The sequence below is a fragment of the Sardina pilchardus genome, chromosome 3 (genome assembly GCF_963854185.1).
Source record: "Sardina pilchardus chromosome 3, fSarPil1.1, whole genome shotgun sequence".
In the NCBI taxonomy this organism is placed as follows: domain Eukaryota; kingdom Metazoa; phylum Chordata; class Actinopteri; order Clupeiformes; family Clupeidae; genus Sardina; species Sardina pilchardus.
The window spans coordinates 35,952,071-35,970,112 of NC_084996.1; the positions used below are offsets into that span (position 1 = coordinate 35,952,071).

General features: G+C 44.2%; 1 protein-coding gene and 1 long non-coding RNA gene across 2 annotated transcripts in view; one reads left to right on the top strand and one right to left on the bottom strand.

Annotated features, from left to right (window-relative positions):
• The window catches only part of asic2 (acid-sensing (proton-gated) ion channel 2), a 343,393-nt gene that overhangs the window by 274,742 nt on the left and 50,609 nt on the right, over positions 1-18,042 (bottom strand). The gene's annotated exons all lie outside the window — the stretch shown is intronic.
• LOC134076274 (uncharacterized) lies at positions 13,254-14,957 on the top strand. Its single transcript, XR_009938584.1, has 3 exons — positions 13,254-13,311; positions 14,616-14,749; positions 14,839-14,957. It is a non-coding gene; the product is annotated as an uncharacterized LOC134076274 (long non-coding RNA).

An 18,042-nucleotide genomic window follows, 5' to 3' on the forward strand; every position in this document is an offset into this window, starting at 1 on the left:
TAAGTATTGTAAAGGCTAACATCAGGTGTTAGATTGCAATATTTTTGTAGTATCAGTGCACCGTGCAACACTAATCTTTATGCCAACTTCAAAAAAAGTTATTAATTTGTTTACTATTAGCTGCGTTCACTTGCCTGGCCACCCATCCCGAGTCAGATAATTAAGTTTACGTTGCCCGCTGCGAGAAGCGGCAACGCACCTGCAGTTAAATTATCTGAGCAGCAGCCACACACGTTAAAATTACGATATAAACGGTAGAGGACTGTATCGTACGATAGACATTTTTCTGTCGTACAACGATATATACCGTAATATCGCACAGCACTACTGTATATCATGCTTTGTTTTAAGTAAGACCGCTTAAGAAGTCTTTTGTCAGAGGTTCACAGGAGAATACAAGTGTTTACTTTAGTATTTCAATTTGACATTAATTTGGGGTTTCAACAGAAGTCTAAATAGTCATACTGTATAAAGCAGGTGCCTTAATAAGTCACTTCCCACAGCCAGCCTCCCATGGCTACACAGAGACGCACAAACATCTCAATCAAAGTCATAACTCAACATGGCTGTGCTCACCCAACACTGTCCATTAATATTTACAGCATAACGCAGGTGGGGAGGGAGGGAAGGGACAGAGAGAGATTTATTGGTTATGGTCAGACTGATATGAACTGTCATTTTAAAAATGACCACGATAAAGAGATTGATGTCCAAACAAGTTTTTTGGTGCATAATTGAATAAGCTATGGGAAGAGTGAGGGGTGCAGAAGTGAGGGCAAACACTATACAGTAATTTCCTGCATATAAGCCGCATTGTGTATAAGCCACAGGACAGTGTTTTTTGCAAGTTAAAAGAAACAAAACCATATCAACACCATTTTAACTGCCCCCCTGTATTAACCTCATAGCTGTAGAAATGTTGCTAAATTTATGTAAAACCTGCGGGCCCACAGCTAATAGTCGGGAAATTACGGTAGTCTAGGCAATCTGTGTGGAGAAAAATCACCCCCTAACTGATTGCAACAGAAATGATTTTTGTTGTTTTCAGTTCATGAAAGCTTCCCATAACACATACCAAAAAGTCCATGAAACTTCAAGTGGTGGAACATTGGCATTGGCATTAGGCCATTTGCACATAAGTCATACTAACCAACTCAAAATGGGAGGAAACACAAGGTCATTCTTAAAAGTACACCAAAGTAACCAACCACTCAAAATTAAAAGTTATCCTATATGTCCATGATGACTCAAAACCAATATAATAAACGACTCCAGCTTTTCACAGCAAGGCGTGTAAGACCTCTGTGCAGCATGTTTGACTAGTCCCTGCATGCCCCAAGAGGACCTACAGTATTTATAGCTCTCGTGTAATTACAATGCCAGTGATTATCTTAATCAGATATGAGGAGGACTCATCAGGACTACGGTGGTGGGGTTCTGTGAGGTGGTAGAGCAAAGTAGATGGGAAACACCATATATACAGTCTATGGGAAACACAGTGGCCCCAAACGCAGGGTAGAGGTGATTCTAGAGCATGAGTTTGTATGGTTAGAGGTGATTCTAGAGCATGAGTTTGCATGGTCATAAATGCTTCTAGAGTGTTGGGTTTGCATGGTTAGAGGTGATTCTAGAGCATGAGTTTGCGTGTTTATAATGCTTCTAGAGTGTGGGTTTGCATGATGGATCATGGCAATGGGAGAAGTGGACTCTGTCCAGTGTAATGAGAGGCTAAGTGGCATTAACTGAGTGTGTGATTGATCACATGTGGTGTGAACATCAACACAAACACAGGGCTGTTGTGGCATTTTGGTTTGAGCACAGGACTTGATGCACAGGTGTGCATTGTTACGTGTAAATGCTATAGCCCTCTCGATGACCTTGTTTATCCGCTGCTTGTGGTTGGCTGCCTGCTGATTGCTGCCCTGTCCTCTGTCTTTAGCCCCACTGACCCCTGAGCCTTGTGGAAGTGTCGCACATGATTGCACACAGCTGAAAAGCCAGTCATTCAACAGGATGCCAGAGCCCCTTTAGGGAGAGCCGGTCCACTTCCTATTAACTCCATTGTACCGGATTGTTCATGCAATCTGTTGAAATTCCGCTGGGGGCGTTGCCGAGCAAGTGATAAATGAATTGTGGTCTATGGGGCTAAGCGGCTAGAACTCGTTTTTTTCACAGTTGGCAACTTCATTTCTTAATGTACATTGTCGTAGTAGCTACCTGAGTATAGGTTTTCCACTGGAAATGAAATAAAAAGTCACTCATGTCCTTTCTGCTTTTCATAGGATGGGCCGTTTTCCCTGTAACATGCTAGCATTTAGCTCATGGATGCTCGCGACAATCGCGACCGATTACGACCGTCGTGAAGCTGAACCTTCTTTTAGGTCTATGGCCGTAAAGTGGTTCGCTTGTGTCACGTGACATGAAAACTTTGAAAGGGTTTTTAGGAATAACAACACATATTGAAAATTGTATTGGTCAGCTGATTGTCAAGTCAAGTTATCCTGCATCGCATGCATTAATGCAATTTTAGGAGAAAAAATTATATAACGAGAAATGTGGTACTGGGGGGTTCAGCTCCATTGCTACCCATTCATTCATCACTTGCTCGCGATCGCCCTCTAGTTGCAGTACCATGCGGAAGTATTTCGCTAGTGGTCCTTCTCCCCTTATTAGACATTCTCTGAGGATGCTCTGTAAAGGAAGAGCCGGAATTGTGAAATAACCTGGTAGTAATTGAGTGTCTCATGTCTGTCGTGACTCAGGGCCATCTTCTTTGTCGTGGAACACCCTGATCTTCCCTTTCTATAATTAATCACCTGTGGCTGTTAGCTTTTTATTATTTCAGATGCAGGTTATCATGTGAAAACCGACTCTGTTTTGATGGTGTTGGCTCGATTGATTCAGACACAAAAGGACAGTGTCTGCGAGCTCTGGACAGTCGGTCTCCAGAGACGGCTGTCGGACCCGGTGATCCGGCTCCTGCGCCCGGTGACCTTTAAACACGGTGACACACACCATCATGCTGAGAGCCAGCGAGTTCGTCTGGGTTCACGCTCAACCGACCGGCACTCTCTTCAGAGCAGGTGCTGATGCAGAGTGGCAAAAAAAAAAAAAACTAGAGGCAGTGATCTACCGGGCAGAAAGGATGCAGGAAAAATGCGGCAAAGCCCTGCTTGATAATTGCACAGTTTAGCATGCTAATGGCCTGTTCTTTAGAGTCAGGTGGCTTCGTGGAATGCATTAGTGAGGACAACGGCATCCGTGTGGGCGGCCGCCTCTCCTCTCCTCTCCTCTCCTCTCCGCCACCTCACCTCAGCTCAGCTCTCCTCTCCGCCGGCACAGCCATCAGGAGCAGCACGCAGCACGCAGCACCATCCCACCGTCCCCCTCTGATCCCAGCCTCTCTGTTTACCCCAGATCAAGACACAAGCACACCACATAGCAATCATCTTTAGCTGTCAACGCACGTACAGTACAAAACACACACACACACACACACACACACACACACACACACACACACACACACACACTGAGTGAAATATTCACTCAGCCTTCACACTATCAGAGTCTCTGTGAGCCCCTTGAAAGAGCCATGTGATGTGGAAAGAGTCTACTGATATGTACAGTGTATGTATAGATATCATCAGTGCAGAGATGACACATATTCAGCAGGTTTTGGAGATACGGATTTGGTCACTTTGACTGCTGTGCATATGTGTACTGTTTTATGCGTGCGTGCGTGCGTGCGTGCGTGCGTGCGTGCGTGCGTGCGTGCGTGCGTGCGTGCGTGCGTGCGTTTTACCTTTCAGGTTTTGAGTGTGTGTGTGTGCATGTGCATGTTGTGGTTGAGTCCTGCACTGAAAGGCTCCGGGGCTTAATCTCCCACTGAGGCGCTGTTGCCATGCCCTTGAGCACACCTGCCTTAATGGAATCCCTTACGAGGGAGACAGGCCAGGAGCAGGGCAAAAAAACCAAGGCTGACACGGGCTGGGGGAGAGAGAGACGTGAGCAAGGCTGCAGCTGGGAGAAAATCAACACCGCTAGAGTGTTTATTTGAAAACAGATCCTTCCAGTCCTTTCTGTTCTGTTGCCTTTCATTGCTTAAGCTGGTCAGAGCAGCCAGACGTCGGGTCAGTTTCCCAGAAGAAATCCTGACAAATAGAGGCCTTGGAGCTGTGAACATACATAGGAGGGTTAGGAGGAAAAGACGTCAAATACTCTGAAGATTGCCAACGTGTTTGGAGTCCAACAGGCTGATCCCCTGCTGCTCATGTCCCCATCAGAGGGAGGCAGCAGGGGTTTGGTGAGAGTCTTGTTCTCTCTAGGTGTCTATTGCCCCCCTGCAGCCCCCTAGTGATCTGTCATGCTTTACCTCTGAGACATGATGGTGTTGGAGCAGCAGCAGCAGCAGCAGCAGCAGTAGCAGCTCAGCAGGTGATTCCAGTAAAGAAATGTGACATTACACCAACCAGTGTGAGAGAGCGGCCGCGCCGCCAGAGTAGCACTCGCATTTAACTCCCCAGTTCAGCACCAACACCACCACCTCCTCCTCCAACATACGTTCCGTGGAGACGCGGAGGCCTGGGGATCAGCCCCTCTCCCCTTTAGCGCTCGCTGGGGTGGGTTGATCAGCGCGCTGCTCCGCCGGCGGTCTCTGAAGTCCTGATCTCCCCCACTGCTAGGGCCTGATGAGCCCCAAGCTCTTGTTAGCGATAGCGCAGGCTGGCACAGCGGGCGGCCGGGCGGCTCGCTGAGTGGGGAGGGGGTTACATCTGCACGGCTGGTGCAATTACGTCGCCGGGATGACTAGACACGGACAGGACGGGTCGAAAAGTACATCAAACGCTCGGGTCAAAAGTGAGCAAGTTTTGGGCCCAACAAAGTTAGTGGCTCGATGCGATGCAGGATACAGCATCAAAAAATTCTCTCTCTTTTCTGCCAGAGAAGTATGAAAAAGGTGCACGGAACAATACCCCTGACATGGTTAACCTTGGGCCTCCTTTGAAGTGCGCTCTTACATCAAGGATGTCAGAGCTGGCATGCAGTACAGCACAACCATATGGTTGAGTCGCTACAATATCCGCGCGGTTCTATTCTCCGTGCCCACAGACTGCTACAAGCATACCAAAAATATTCTGGACTGTGATGCCCTTGATAACCCACTGAAAATAAACATCTTTTGACAGCATCTCACTACAAAGCACGACACAGCCCCTGAGGAGCTGGACACAGACTCGCTTTTCACTCTCTGCTTTCCCAGACTTTTGCCGTTTTAGGTGTATTTTCTCTCTCTCTAAAGAATCCCAGTGACCTTGACAACCTCCTTGCTGGACACAGACTTGTCAGATCTGTCTCTTTTTGGCCACTTGTAGTCACAGTAAAACCCACAAGAACCACCTACCTCGCATCCTTGGGATAGACCCGGAGGCCATAGATACAGCCACTCACACGTGCTAATGGAAATTCCATAGCCCCTCCCGAGTCGACCTGAGCTATTCCTCGCACTGTTACCACTCCTGGAGCATCTCAGGCACAGCGCTGCAAGTCAGCACTTCGTTAATGATGTTTCTGTATCGTCTCCGGGGGCTATGTGAGTTATGGCCGTCAATAGTGAAGCTAGCAGCTCCTTACAAGTGCTGAAATAGTTACAGGATGAATGAGATGTGCTGGTCTATGTTGTGGTAGCGATGTGCTAGCGATATGCTAACAGGCTTTAATTAATGGTGACCTGATGAAGAGCAGAGCCATTCAGATGCAGTGTCCCAGGTGTGTGGCTGGGTAATGAATCACTCGCCCCGTTCTTTAGGGCTGTGTCTCACCGGCTTCCTTCCTAACAATTGCTTTATCTCCAGACTTTAGCTACCACCAGCTGTCTTTTTGTCTGTACATTCTGAGATTAGGGTGTGTGTGTGTGTGTGTGTGTGTGTGTGTGTGTGTGTGTGTGTGTGTGTGTGTGTGTGTGTGTGTGTGTGTGTGTGTGTGTGTGTGTGTGTGTGTGTGTGTGTGTGTGTGTGTGTGTGTGTGTGTGTGTGTGTGTGTTGTGTACGTGCGTTGACAGCTAAAGATGATTGCTATGTGGTGTGCTTGTGTCTTGATCTGGGGTAAACAGAGAGGCTGGGATCAGAGGGGGACGGTGGGATGGTGCTGCGTGCTGCGTGCTGCTCCTGATGGCTGTGCCGGCGGAGAGGAGAGCTGAGCTGAGGTGAGGTGGCGGAGAGGAGAGGAGAGGAGAGGATGGGGGTTTTGGTGTTCCAAACGTGGAGTGGATATATAATGCAACAAGACTGTCACATCTCATTAAAATGCTGAACAATGATGACAACACTGTCAGGGAGCTTGCTAGATCCTCTCTGTTTCTGGACATGAAACGCCGCAAAGTCCCCCTGGCAAGAGAGGGTGAGCCAAGCTTCCTGGGCTTCAAAAGGAAATCTAACTCTAAAATGGAGACTCACTGTGCTGGTTTTGGGGTCTGGTCAGATTGGCCTGATCTTAATGACCTTTGTGTAAGAGTCGGAGTATCCCTGGACTGGGTTAAACCTGACTCAGAAAATGTAATCGTTTCTGAAGACCTTATAACTGACTGTTTAATCTCAGTAAGGGCTACTATTGTGGGTACAGGACATCATCTATCACCTGACAATGCACGAAGGTGCCTTGTAAAGCTACAACAACAGCGCCAGCAAGAACATTGGACTGATTTAAAATTACAGGGAAAGCTTGCTTGCCTTCCTACTGCAGACCATACTGTCTCTCACTCAATACTTAAAAACTCTGCTGTTGATGAAGACATACTGACTTTTGCAGCCAAAGCCAGACTACAAGTTCTTCCAACTAGACTTAATCTATCTCTTTGGTACCCTAACACATTCTCTTCCCACTGTTTGCACCATGATAACCAGCTAATTATTGAATCCCTGTCTCATATTCTGAATGGCTGCTATGTGTATAAGGGAATGTACATGGCCAGACACGACAGAATTGTTGACTTAATAGTTGAACACATAATCCCATGTGCTTCACCGCTTACAACAATCTACAAGAATGTATATGTCTCACCTTGCATGTTCAAACTCTGTAATAGTGGAAATAATGTGTTTTTAAATCTTGCTGCAAAAAGGCCAGATGTTGTTGTTGTTGATGAGGACAGCAGAGAAGTAACCATTATTGAAGTAGGCTGTGCATTTGACTACAGTCTAGAGGATGCCTACCTCACCAAGCTTTTAAAGTATCAGCCACTCAGAGACATTGTTGTACAGCTTGGGTACAAATGTAAGCTGTTGGTGTGTATATTTGGAAGCTTAGGTAATGTCCACAGACTAGTAGTCAGGGGTTTGCAGATTGCTGGTCTCTCTAAGCCAAGAGCAAAGGCTCTAGCAAAATTCTGCTCAATTTCTGTGATAATTGGCAGTCGCCACATATGGAGAAGGCGTTGTTTTATGTACCCATGAACTGAGACCAGAGACATAGGCTACTGGGTTTGCAATGCTGGTGTCTAAAATTGTTTGTGTTCAATGAAATTCATTGTAAAATGTGAACACAAATAAAGGTATTAAAATGTGTGTGTGTGTGTGTGTGTGTGTGAGTGTGTGAGAGTGTGTGTGTGTGTGTGTGTGTGTGTGTGTGTGTTTTGGTGTGCATGTGTGCATGCGTGCATCTACTTTCACATACAAATGAAATTGTATGTCAGTTTGAAGATCTTCTAGTGATGTGACTGACTGAGGACTCAACTGGGTCACATGCCAAATGTTGTGATGGCCAAAACACTATTTTGCATTGGTTGAAACTTCCACATCCACTCTCACCACTCCCACTTTGTCTAAATCTACATGTATCTCTACAGATTCCAATATGTTTTATTCTGCATGGTGCAGAAGGGAGGGCAACTGGTATTACTGCACTGGCATAATTACCCAGGAAGATGAGCTGTGGGAAGCGCCGGAGCTACAGGGGCAAACTGTTGAATATCAAGCACATGCTGGAGCGGGAGAGGCGAGGAGAACCATATGGAGAGGCCTGTGGGGGGACCCTTGATTCACACAACCCGAAAAGAGCCAGTGAACCTCCAGGAGCTCACCATCTGCAGAGCGCTGATAGAGAATAATCCAGCACACTTGCATAAGTACGGGAGACCGGCGATGCCCATTACACGTATACACGCACGATCCATGAGGTGAGAATGCACTATGCATGCCGGGAGCGTGGAATGCGGCCGACATGCTAGATGGGCTGAGCTTCTGTGAGACGCAGGTCACTGGATTGCTATCAGAGAAAAACATTTTCCAATTGCACAGGCATTGGCCTCGCCACTCAGCTCTGGCATGGAACTCCACGCAGTGCCAGCGCTCAAGGGCACGGGCATACATCACTCGCCAGTGAAAAAAAAACACCCTTACTGAAATGCTGTGAAGCACTGTGACTGTACACACACACACTAAAGTGTACAGAATCTGCACTAACAGCCCCATGAGGCCCCCGTGAGTCGAAACAGAACAGTATACGGTCTTTTCAGCCGCTAATACAAACTCAGACCTTTTCTGTTACCAAACAATGACTAATAATAATAATGAGTAAATGACTAATGGCAAGCATAGCCCTTGATTAAATGTTCTAACATAAATAATGACACAGTGAAATGTAAAAGAAGCTATAATAAACACTCCCATCATTTCTACTCTATACTCGGGGATGCCATAAAAAGTGGACTTTGGCTGATCTCTACAATGCTTGGTCATTTATTCTTATTTATGGATGCAGACTAAGTGTCTCGAGGGAGTCTGTGTGTGAGCCCCTAAGTCTCCCCCGTAGTCTATAACGGTCTCTCACACTTTCTTTCATTCTTTCTCTCCCTGTTTCCCTCTTTCCCTCCATCCTATTAAGGGGAATTAGCTCACTCCCATACACAGGAGAATTACTATGGGAGCTTAAGAAACTGGAATGGAAGGAATAAATCACTGCAGGCAAGTTAACCATGCAGAAACGTGTGAGAGAGAATTTATTAGCACACACGTGTGAGAGAGAATTTATTAGCACACAAGTACATGCTATCTCTCACTCTCACTCTCTGTCTCTGTCTCTCTCTCTCTCACACATACAAACACACCCACCCACCCACCCACCCACACACCCACACACACACACACACACACACACACACACACACACACTCTCGTATGACGAAGTTTTGCCCTGTCATCCTCCTGGAACTGCCATTCCTTTTGTCTGTTTCCTGCCACCCCTTCCCTCTTCATCATGTCTGCCCCATCTCAGTGTACAACTCAACACTTAGCCGTCATGGTGATACTCTACTGGCACCATCCATTATTAAGAGCAGATTAGGAGATAAACATGTCATAAAGATGCAACAGTGGATGCCATAAAGTGTCACAGTGTCTCTGTAGGGGATGGCAGACTCTCGTCACCACCGCAGTCATGACACTAAGCACAGTAACACTAAGTAGCAGCTCCCATTATGCGCAATGCTATGACTTAGTAGCATGTCAGGCTCATGTGGAATATGACATGAAGCTGTCATGAGTGTGCAACATCGTGATATGACACGGATGCATCCAACATCCACTGAGGACATCTCCTAGCAGTGCAGAGCAGAGCATCCTTCATGCCATATTTGTGTCATATCATGATGTTGTGTTGTGTAGCCCATATTTTTGGTGAAGTAAATAATCAAAAATGAAACAGAGTAATGTCTTAATATATCTGTCTGTTTCTCCATGATGAGTTCAATGTGCTCCTCTGAAGCGGAGGTATTAAGAGGCAGGTGAGGTGCAGGCCACTTAGCATAGCTGTTGGAGCACTTAGCATAGCATAGCTGTTGGCTTTAACAATAAATCTCCAACAAACAAATAATTACAGTGTCAACTAAATCACTCATTTCTCTTCCACTGAAGAAGTGCTCTCTCACAGGCTTGCGCGCCCACACACTCAGATTTTGATCTCCAATTAGCCCTGACAGCTCTCTCAGTTCCCTTCTTCTGTGATGCTACGCCTTCTCCTGCTAATGCTCTTTCTTTTCTTCCTTTGTCTTCCTTTCTTTCTTCCTTTCTTTCTTTCTTTCTTTTTTCTCCATCATTGTCTCTCAGTGTCCTCGTCTTTTCTCACCTCGGTCTGTCGCCCACTTCCACCACACACATTATCACATCAGCAACAAACAAGCCGAGCACACAAACATCACGTGCCTTCAGACCTCATGGCTGCTGCAGCGCTGCGCCAGCCTAATCTGATGCCCACCACCTGTGCCCATACATCTGGACGCCTCTGAGAGTCTTTCTGCCAGTCCAGGGTTCCATCAGCCACTCACTCTTGCAATCTGGCAGAGCTCAGGTCAACCAAGGGAGTCATTTATATGTAATGGCTACTGTGAAACCATCAATCCCTTCTCTCTCCCCTTCCCACTCTCTTTCTCTCTCTCTTTCTCTGTGTGTTTGTGTGTATTATGTGTGTGTGTGTGTGTGTGTGTGTGTGTGTGTGTGTGTGTGTGTGTGTGTGTGTGTGTGTGTGTGTGTGTGTGTGTGTGTGTGTGTGTGTGCGCGCGTGTGACACTGTGATAAAAAATACAAAACACAAACATGAGTACACACTTGCTAAAAACACCACCACCGCCGCCTTGATTCCCCTCCCACCAGGGTGGTTATCATGTATGGTATTTATACCCTTTGTTCTCCGCGCTCAATGCACTGAGTGCCAATTTAGCACTAAGGCGGTCAACTCAGTGTGTTGAAATCCGACAAAAAGGCTAATGTTTCTGCTTGGTGAGACACAGCTACATAGGGCAGAATTAGAGCCACTATTCTCCTTATTATCAAGTCAGTGTGTCATCAAAGGAGCTATTTTAAGGTTAAATAATTTGCTGTAAGACGGCGCTGAAAATTGCTTCTAGTCTGTTCTAAGGATCCGACAGGTTGAACTCCATTTCCTAGAGAATTCCCTGCTACGCTCCGCCTCTTGCCTTTTCCTTCTTCTCTGGATCAGCACCGCTGTGCTCTGTGACCTTATCATGTAAATCCCCAAAAGGTTAGCATCCAAGCGGCTAAACCGTGATTAAGTGTTTCCTTAATGACTGTGTCCATGGTTACAGAAAGGGTGACGGTCAGTGACACAGCTCAGCTTACCGAAAGTGGCAGTGGGCATAAACTCAGTGGAAATCTCTCTCTCTCTCTCTCTTTCTCTCTCTCTCTCTCTCTCTTTTCTTTCGCTCACTCTCTAGTTCATTAATGCTCTCTATGTTCTCCCCTCTCTTTTCCTGCACAGAAAAACTGGAAACGTAAATATACTGTTGCCAAATGCATCCATCTAATGAACTTGATATTGATCAAATGTGTCTTTATTGATAACGGTTGTTATTTTCTATCACTAGGTGATGCTGACACGTTCACACATGTAAGAGATGATGGACAACATGGTGTTTGGTCATCAAAAGATAATGGAGGATTGAGGTGGTCATGTGGTCATGATGCCAAGTGAAGTAATGTTCAAACATCATGTGACCAAACTGGAACTAGATCATAGGGGTGAAAAATTATTTATGCTTTAAAGAGCACATTACAATGGGAAATTCAACCAAGAAGTGGTATATAAGCATAATATATATATATATATATATATATATAGAGAGAGAGAGAGAGAGAGAGAGAGAGAGAGAGAGAGAGAAAGAGAGAGATTCTGGTCTTCCTAGTTGGACCACTAGAATTGATGCTGCAGCCTTATTGACAAGTTTAATGCCTATTCTAGCCTCTCCTCACTGGTTTCCAAGCCAGAGCTGAATTTAAGGTTCTCCTTTGACCTGAAAGATGAAGTTGACCAATTGACCAAACTGGGGGTGAGAGATTGGAAGTGAGATGGGGATTTGAGCCCGGGTCCCTGTGAGCGCTTGGACCCATTTTGGACTTGTGGTCACTTGCAACAAAGCTCCCCCAAAAGACTATAAACTTTGATCTTTCAAAACTCTACGGTGCATGGCACAGTCATACCATACATGGTATTAAAGAGAGGGGATCGATGATCCATTAAAATCAATCATTGGCTCCATTGGGTCTGATGACTGTTCAGTAGTGCCAGTGGAACCCCATCTCTCACTTTCGTCTCTCTCTCTCTCTCTCTCTCTCTCTCTCTCTCTCTCTCTCTCTCTTCTCTCTCTCTCTGTCTCTCTCTCTCCCTCTCACCAGCTGGTCACCTGGCTCTGGGGGTCTTCCTCAGACAGCGTCTCACTTCAATGTCTGCCCGCTGACCCACACACAGGGACAGGGCAAATAATCAGAGCATGTACTCCGAGGGCCCCGTGAGCCATCAGAAGAGCATGTCTGCCTCCAATACACACACAGGACTGACAGCACAGGAGCAGAGAGAGAGATGGAGGGGGACCAGGGACATGGAGAGAGGAGGGGAGGGGAGTAGAAAGCTTTTATTCTGGCGCACTGAACCAGTGTTCAGCGTTAACACTATGGATTACCATATCATTCAAATGCACAGGTTTGAAGTGTGCCTATAGAGAACATACAGAATCTACAAGTCTGATCCACCATCTGTTTGAAATTAATAGACAGCAAAGCCTGCAAAGACCCTCTGCCTCATCCTTTAACAATCAGGGCGATACAGGAGATGGATGTCGAAAAAGAAGACAGAGAAAAGGGAGAGAACAAAGAGAGAAAAAGGGGAGAGGGATGGAGAGAGGGATGGAGAGAGTGAGAGCCTCTCAAAGCTATCTGCCTCACACAGTCAGGCGGAATCTCATTCAAACAGGTATTTTCACAAGCCATAAGCTTTGAAGCAGAAGATGAGATGACTGCTTCAAGTCACCGTCTCATGAAGTCCAAGTGCAAAACGCTGAAAGCACACAGATGCTATACAGACAGACACAATAGAATGCTTAGATGCATGACCACTGTCGTGTATGAGAAGGACAAAGAAACAGGACATCTGTGGTGAACAGTTCAAAACCCTTAAGCCTTTTGTTGACTGCTTGGCTTTTGGAAAACAAACAGTATACAGTATACAGTATGTCTGAGTTTTGTTTTACAACAGTCTTGACATTTAAACCTACACTCTAAGAAAGAATGTGTTGTTTTCTTACACATTCAATGTGTAGAAAGCCAAATAACACATGTTGTGTCAATTTTTGCAAATAATGTGTTGCATGATCTAACTTCTACAACACAAAATAATGTGTCAACATAAAGACCAATCACAAAACGCCTAGAGCCACGTTTTTTTTCGTCCAACGACGACATTCATCTCACCAGCAGCAATGGTCCAGCAGGAATCATTCACGGTTGAAAGGACCAATAAAATGGACAGGTGAGTGGATGATTTTGTGTGTTTATCTTTCAATTGTAGACATAAGTGATTAAAAAGTGCCCAATAAGCTATAAGTTAGGCTTAACCCGACCTCTCACAGGTGACTTTGCCTCAGCGTCCCCCAACACAAGACTGTTAGCAGCTAACTGCTAACGTTAGAGCAGCTAACTTATTTTTTTGCTAAATGAGCTAAGCAGGGGGTGTAGCAGCCTAATATTCGAACCTGTTAGAGATATTATCTCACGTAAATGTGTCTGCTTGTAAACATTGTGCTCAATTCAGCTTTTTTCACGCCTGGTGAAGTTGAGAATCGTGTTAGTCAGCTATCTTCTCGTGTAGGCTACTCAACTAGCTAGCTAGGTACGATAGCTGCTAGCTCACTTGCCTGCAACAGCTGCTCACGCACTTTGAATTAAGCTGGTTATTACAGTTGGCAGAACTTGTGTGAAGTGTTGCCTTGCGTGAATAAACTGTATAAAATGGGTTGGTAAAGCAAGCTAGTTCAGGATTTGGAAGCACCCCAAGGTTACACTGACCAAACAACAGTGCCTTCCCCACCACCACTAGCAGCTACCCTACACGAAACGCTTGCTCCAGGTCTGCAGCAGAAGACAATGTGTTATCTTTGCTAACTATCTTATTCCATGGGCTGTAATGGAACTTGCCCTCTTGAGTGCAGAGTCTGCTTGCATAAAGTGGTCAAAATATTTATAAATATTCGAATATTAATTAAGAAGCAAGCTTCAAATATGATTTTTGGGCAAAAGCCCTAGTGTGTGTGTATATTATAGCATTAGAAATGATATTATATCATATTGTATGCTTAAGTAAGTATGTTATTGCATTTTAATGCATAGGTTTATTTATGTCACATGATCAATTTGTTGCTATCATCTGTGTACCCTGTAGATATTTAAAAATATATATTTAATCTTTTTTTTCTTTTTGTCTGTTTCTTTCTCCTCTCCATTGAAAATGGAGCTGCTAGAAAATTACTCTATCCAGCTGCTGGACCCTGGACCAACAGTCAAGAAAGTGATGGGAATCAGCCTCAACCCGATGCAGTGTGAAGTCGGCCATTTCGTTCCTGATCAACTTTGTGCCGGTATATAGTGTACGTGCATATTATAGCATTATAAATGATATTATTAAATCATGTTGTATGCTCAAGTATGTTATTGCATTTTAATGCATAGGTTTATGTCACACGATCCATTTGTTGCTTTCATCTGTGTACCCTGTACATATTTTAAAATCTATATTTAATCTTATTTTCTTTTTGTCTGTTTCTTTCTCCTCTCCAGTGAAAATGGAGCTGCTAGAAAATTACTCTATCCAGCTGCTGGACCCTGGACCAACAGTCAAGACAGTGATGGGGATCAGCCTCAACCTGATGCAGTGTGAAGTCGGCCATTTTTTCCTGATCAACTTTGTGCCGGTATGTAGTGTACACTGTACGTGCACCATAATGAATACAGGCTCCAGGTCAGAATGATGTGTATAATAAATGTGTACACTTTATTTCAGCATTGGACGAACATCTCCTCCCAATGCGCTTATGATGAGGGGTCTTCAAGGACGCAACCAGAGCTTGTCTGCATCGGCCATCTGACGAGCCCAGCACGACATTTCGTCATTGGTGGTAAAATGTTAAAGGAACACTTCACTGTTTTTTCATATTAAACTATGTTATTCTCTTAAAGTGTAAGTCCGGCAAAAGTTTTTCTGAATGAAAATACATCAACTAAGCCACGGAATAAGTATTTTTCGTTGATCACGCAGTACAGAGCTAGCACGGGCAAGAGCTACAGCCCAAAATAGCAAACAGTGGGTTAGCATTGGGCTTGCAGCCACACACTAAAAACTCTCATTTTTTAAACCACTAACATTGCTCAAAACAGCGCCAAACCTCGTCAGCAGCTTGCTCTAGGTGTCTACACTTAAAACGAAGCACCAATCAGTCTGTAAACTTTGGAATAGTTTGTATACACTTAGAATCAGTTCGAGACAGCAACCCTATCTGAAGCACAGAAACGTCATGCGAGACCTCGCACGGAAGCATTGCGTTCTATAATCACAGACTTTCCTTTGTGAGGAGCTGGAAGGGGTAAGTGTTCATAAGTCTTCTTTTATAGACGTCGGTTCGTGAACCAAGTTGTTGGTGCTTCGTTTTATGTGTAGACACCTAGAGCAAGCTGCTGATGAGGTTTGGCGCTGTTTTGAGCAATGTTAGTGGCTTAAAAATGTGAATTTGAAAGCGTATGGCTGCAAGCCCTATGCTAACCCACTGTTTGCTATTTTGGGCTGTAGCTCTTGCCCGTGCTAGCTCTGTACTGCGCGATCAACGAAAAATACTTCTTCCGTGGCTTAGTTGATGTATTTTCATTCAGAAAAACACATTTTTCTAAAATTTTCGCCGGACTTACACTTTAACTAAGACGAGTTGATACATACCTCTCAAGTTTCAACGCGTGCACTCACTGTGTGGCGGAATAACACTTGGGAGCACTTCGACTCGGCGCAGTAATATCATCACTCTTGCGCTTTCAGTTTCACTTTGGAGTGAGGATATTACTGCACATAGTCGTAGTACGTAGTTATCCCTCTTACCCGCTTAGAAATGCACCACATTTTATTTTGTCTCACCATACTTGGTGGTGTGACTACTCGTGTTAGGGAAAAAATGGAGATGTTTGGTCGTTTCTAAATTAATCTCTGTTTGGATCCTAATGAATGAACTGGGCTAGCCAATGAGTGCACACATTGAAACGTGAGAGGTATGTATCAACTCGTCATAGTTAAGGGAATAACGTAGTTTAATATGGAAAAACGTTGAAGTGTTCCTTTAATGTTAAATGTGTTAAGTATGTATCAAGTATGTATAGTACACATAAGGCATATTTGTTTAATATGCACTTAGTCTTTTGAGCGTTTGTTATGCGTTATGGTTTGCATAATAGTATTGTTTTGTTATAATTTGTCCATTGATATAATTTTACATTTATTTTTGCTATTGTCCTTAAATTTAGCCTTACCATGCCATAGTTATTGTTATTATATGATTGATTGAATTACTTATTTAATTGCTATTCTCATATTCATTGTTTTATTTCTCATTAGGTTAGTGCTTAAAATGATTGTTTTACAGTTGTATTGATAATATTGCTATTCTCCCTATTTTTGTAATTGTTCACTGTTAATTTAATTTGTATTGTTATTTATTTGTATGTTGAGGTATTTAACTTGAAGGAAATGTTAATGTTGACTTGAAAAATAAACATTCCAAAGTATATTTCAACTTGTATCTTCATCTTTATTTATATTTATATTGATATTGATTAACTTAGAGAATGACACATAATTGTGTTGGATAACTGGAATTCTGAGCACACTAATGTGTAAATAGCATTTTAACACGTAACACATAACTGTGTTACAATTACACATTATTACACATCTTTGTGTCACTATATTGACACAACTTTTGTGTCAGTATACTTACACATCAACTGTGTCACCATTAACACAAGTTGTGTTGTCCCAAACAGAACTCATTGATGTGTTGAAATTCAACACATGTTGTGGTGTTTTTAACACATTCATGTTTAGAGTGTAGCATTTACACTCTCTCTCTTTCTCTCTCTCTGTGTGCTGTGTGTGTGTGTGCTGTGTGTGTGGTTGTGTGTGTGTGTGTGTGTGTGTGTGTGTGTGTGTGTGTGTGTGTGTGTGTGTGTGTGTGTGGGTGTGTGGGTGTGTGTGTGGGTGTGTGTGTGTGCGCGCGCATCTGTGTGCTACAGTATGTTGACAGTCTGTTTATGCCCAATGTTATCTATTTGGACTATCTATCTAACTCACTATGAGGCGAAGTTTATCACCCTAGTTTCTCCAATCCCACACAGATCTGGATCATGGCACTACATCAGCAGCAGTCCTACAGTAGATTGGTCACAACTCTCATAGAGTCAATGACACTTCATTTGATCCACAAACATACTAGACATTGGAGTGCCTTGTTTACTCATTGTAAATACTGAATACATACACATAAAATAGTTCATAATAATGATCAGATTTCCATTCAAATGTTAGCCTTAGTGTGCCTCAGTAAACACTCATAAAACACGGGCAGGCAGAACAACATGGCTGATTTGCTTGCATGGCATCTGAGCACTCAGCCACCTGGTTGACTGGGTGGCCCTGCTGTGCCACACTCTCATCCAAAGTGTCACATACAATCACCAGAGAATAGACAGAGATAGCGTGAGCAGAGAGAGAGAGAGAGACAGAGTGAGAGAGACAAACAGAGAGAGAGAGAGAGTTGTGTTCTCATGCTATCTTGTTATCTTTATATAATGACTGCTTTGGCGATACAAGTGTATACCTATTTGTCATGCCAATAAAGCACCTTAGAATTTGAATCTGAATGTGAGGGGGAGGGGGGGGGGTTCTTCTTCCCTCCCAAGTAGAGTGTGGTGTGGACCCTGGGGATGAGCACGGATGTACACAAGAGAGGGGTTTCAGTGTTCACACGCATCTACATGGCAACAGCAAAAGCACACACAAAAGCATTTTGTACACAGCGGTCGCCATCTGCTCTGTCTCTGAATGACATCCCGCAATGGTGAACAGGGAGAGCTGAGTAAATCCAACACCATGTTTGATTCCTTTTTTTTCAGTTTCTAAAACTCAACAGCGCTTTGTAAGTACACAGTATGATGAACTGTCATTGTG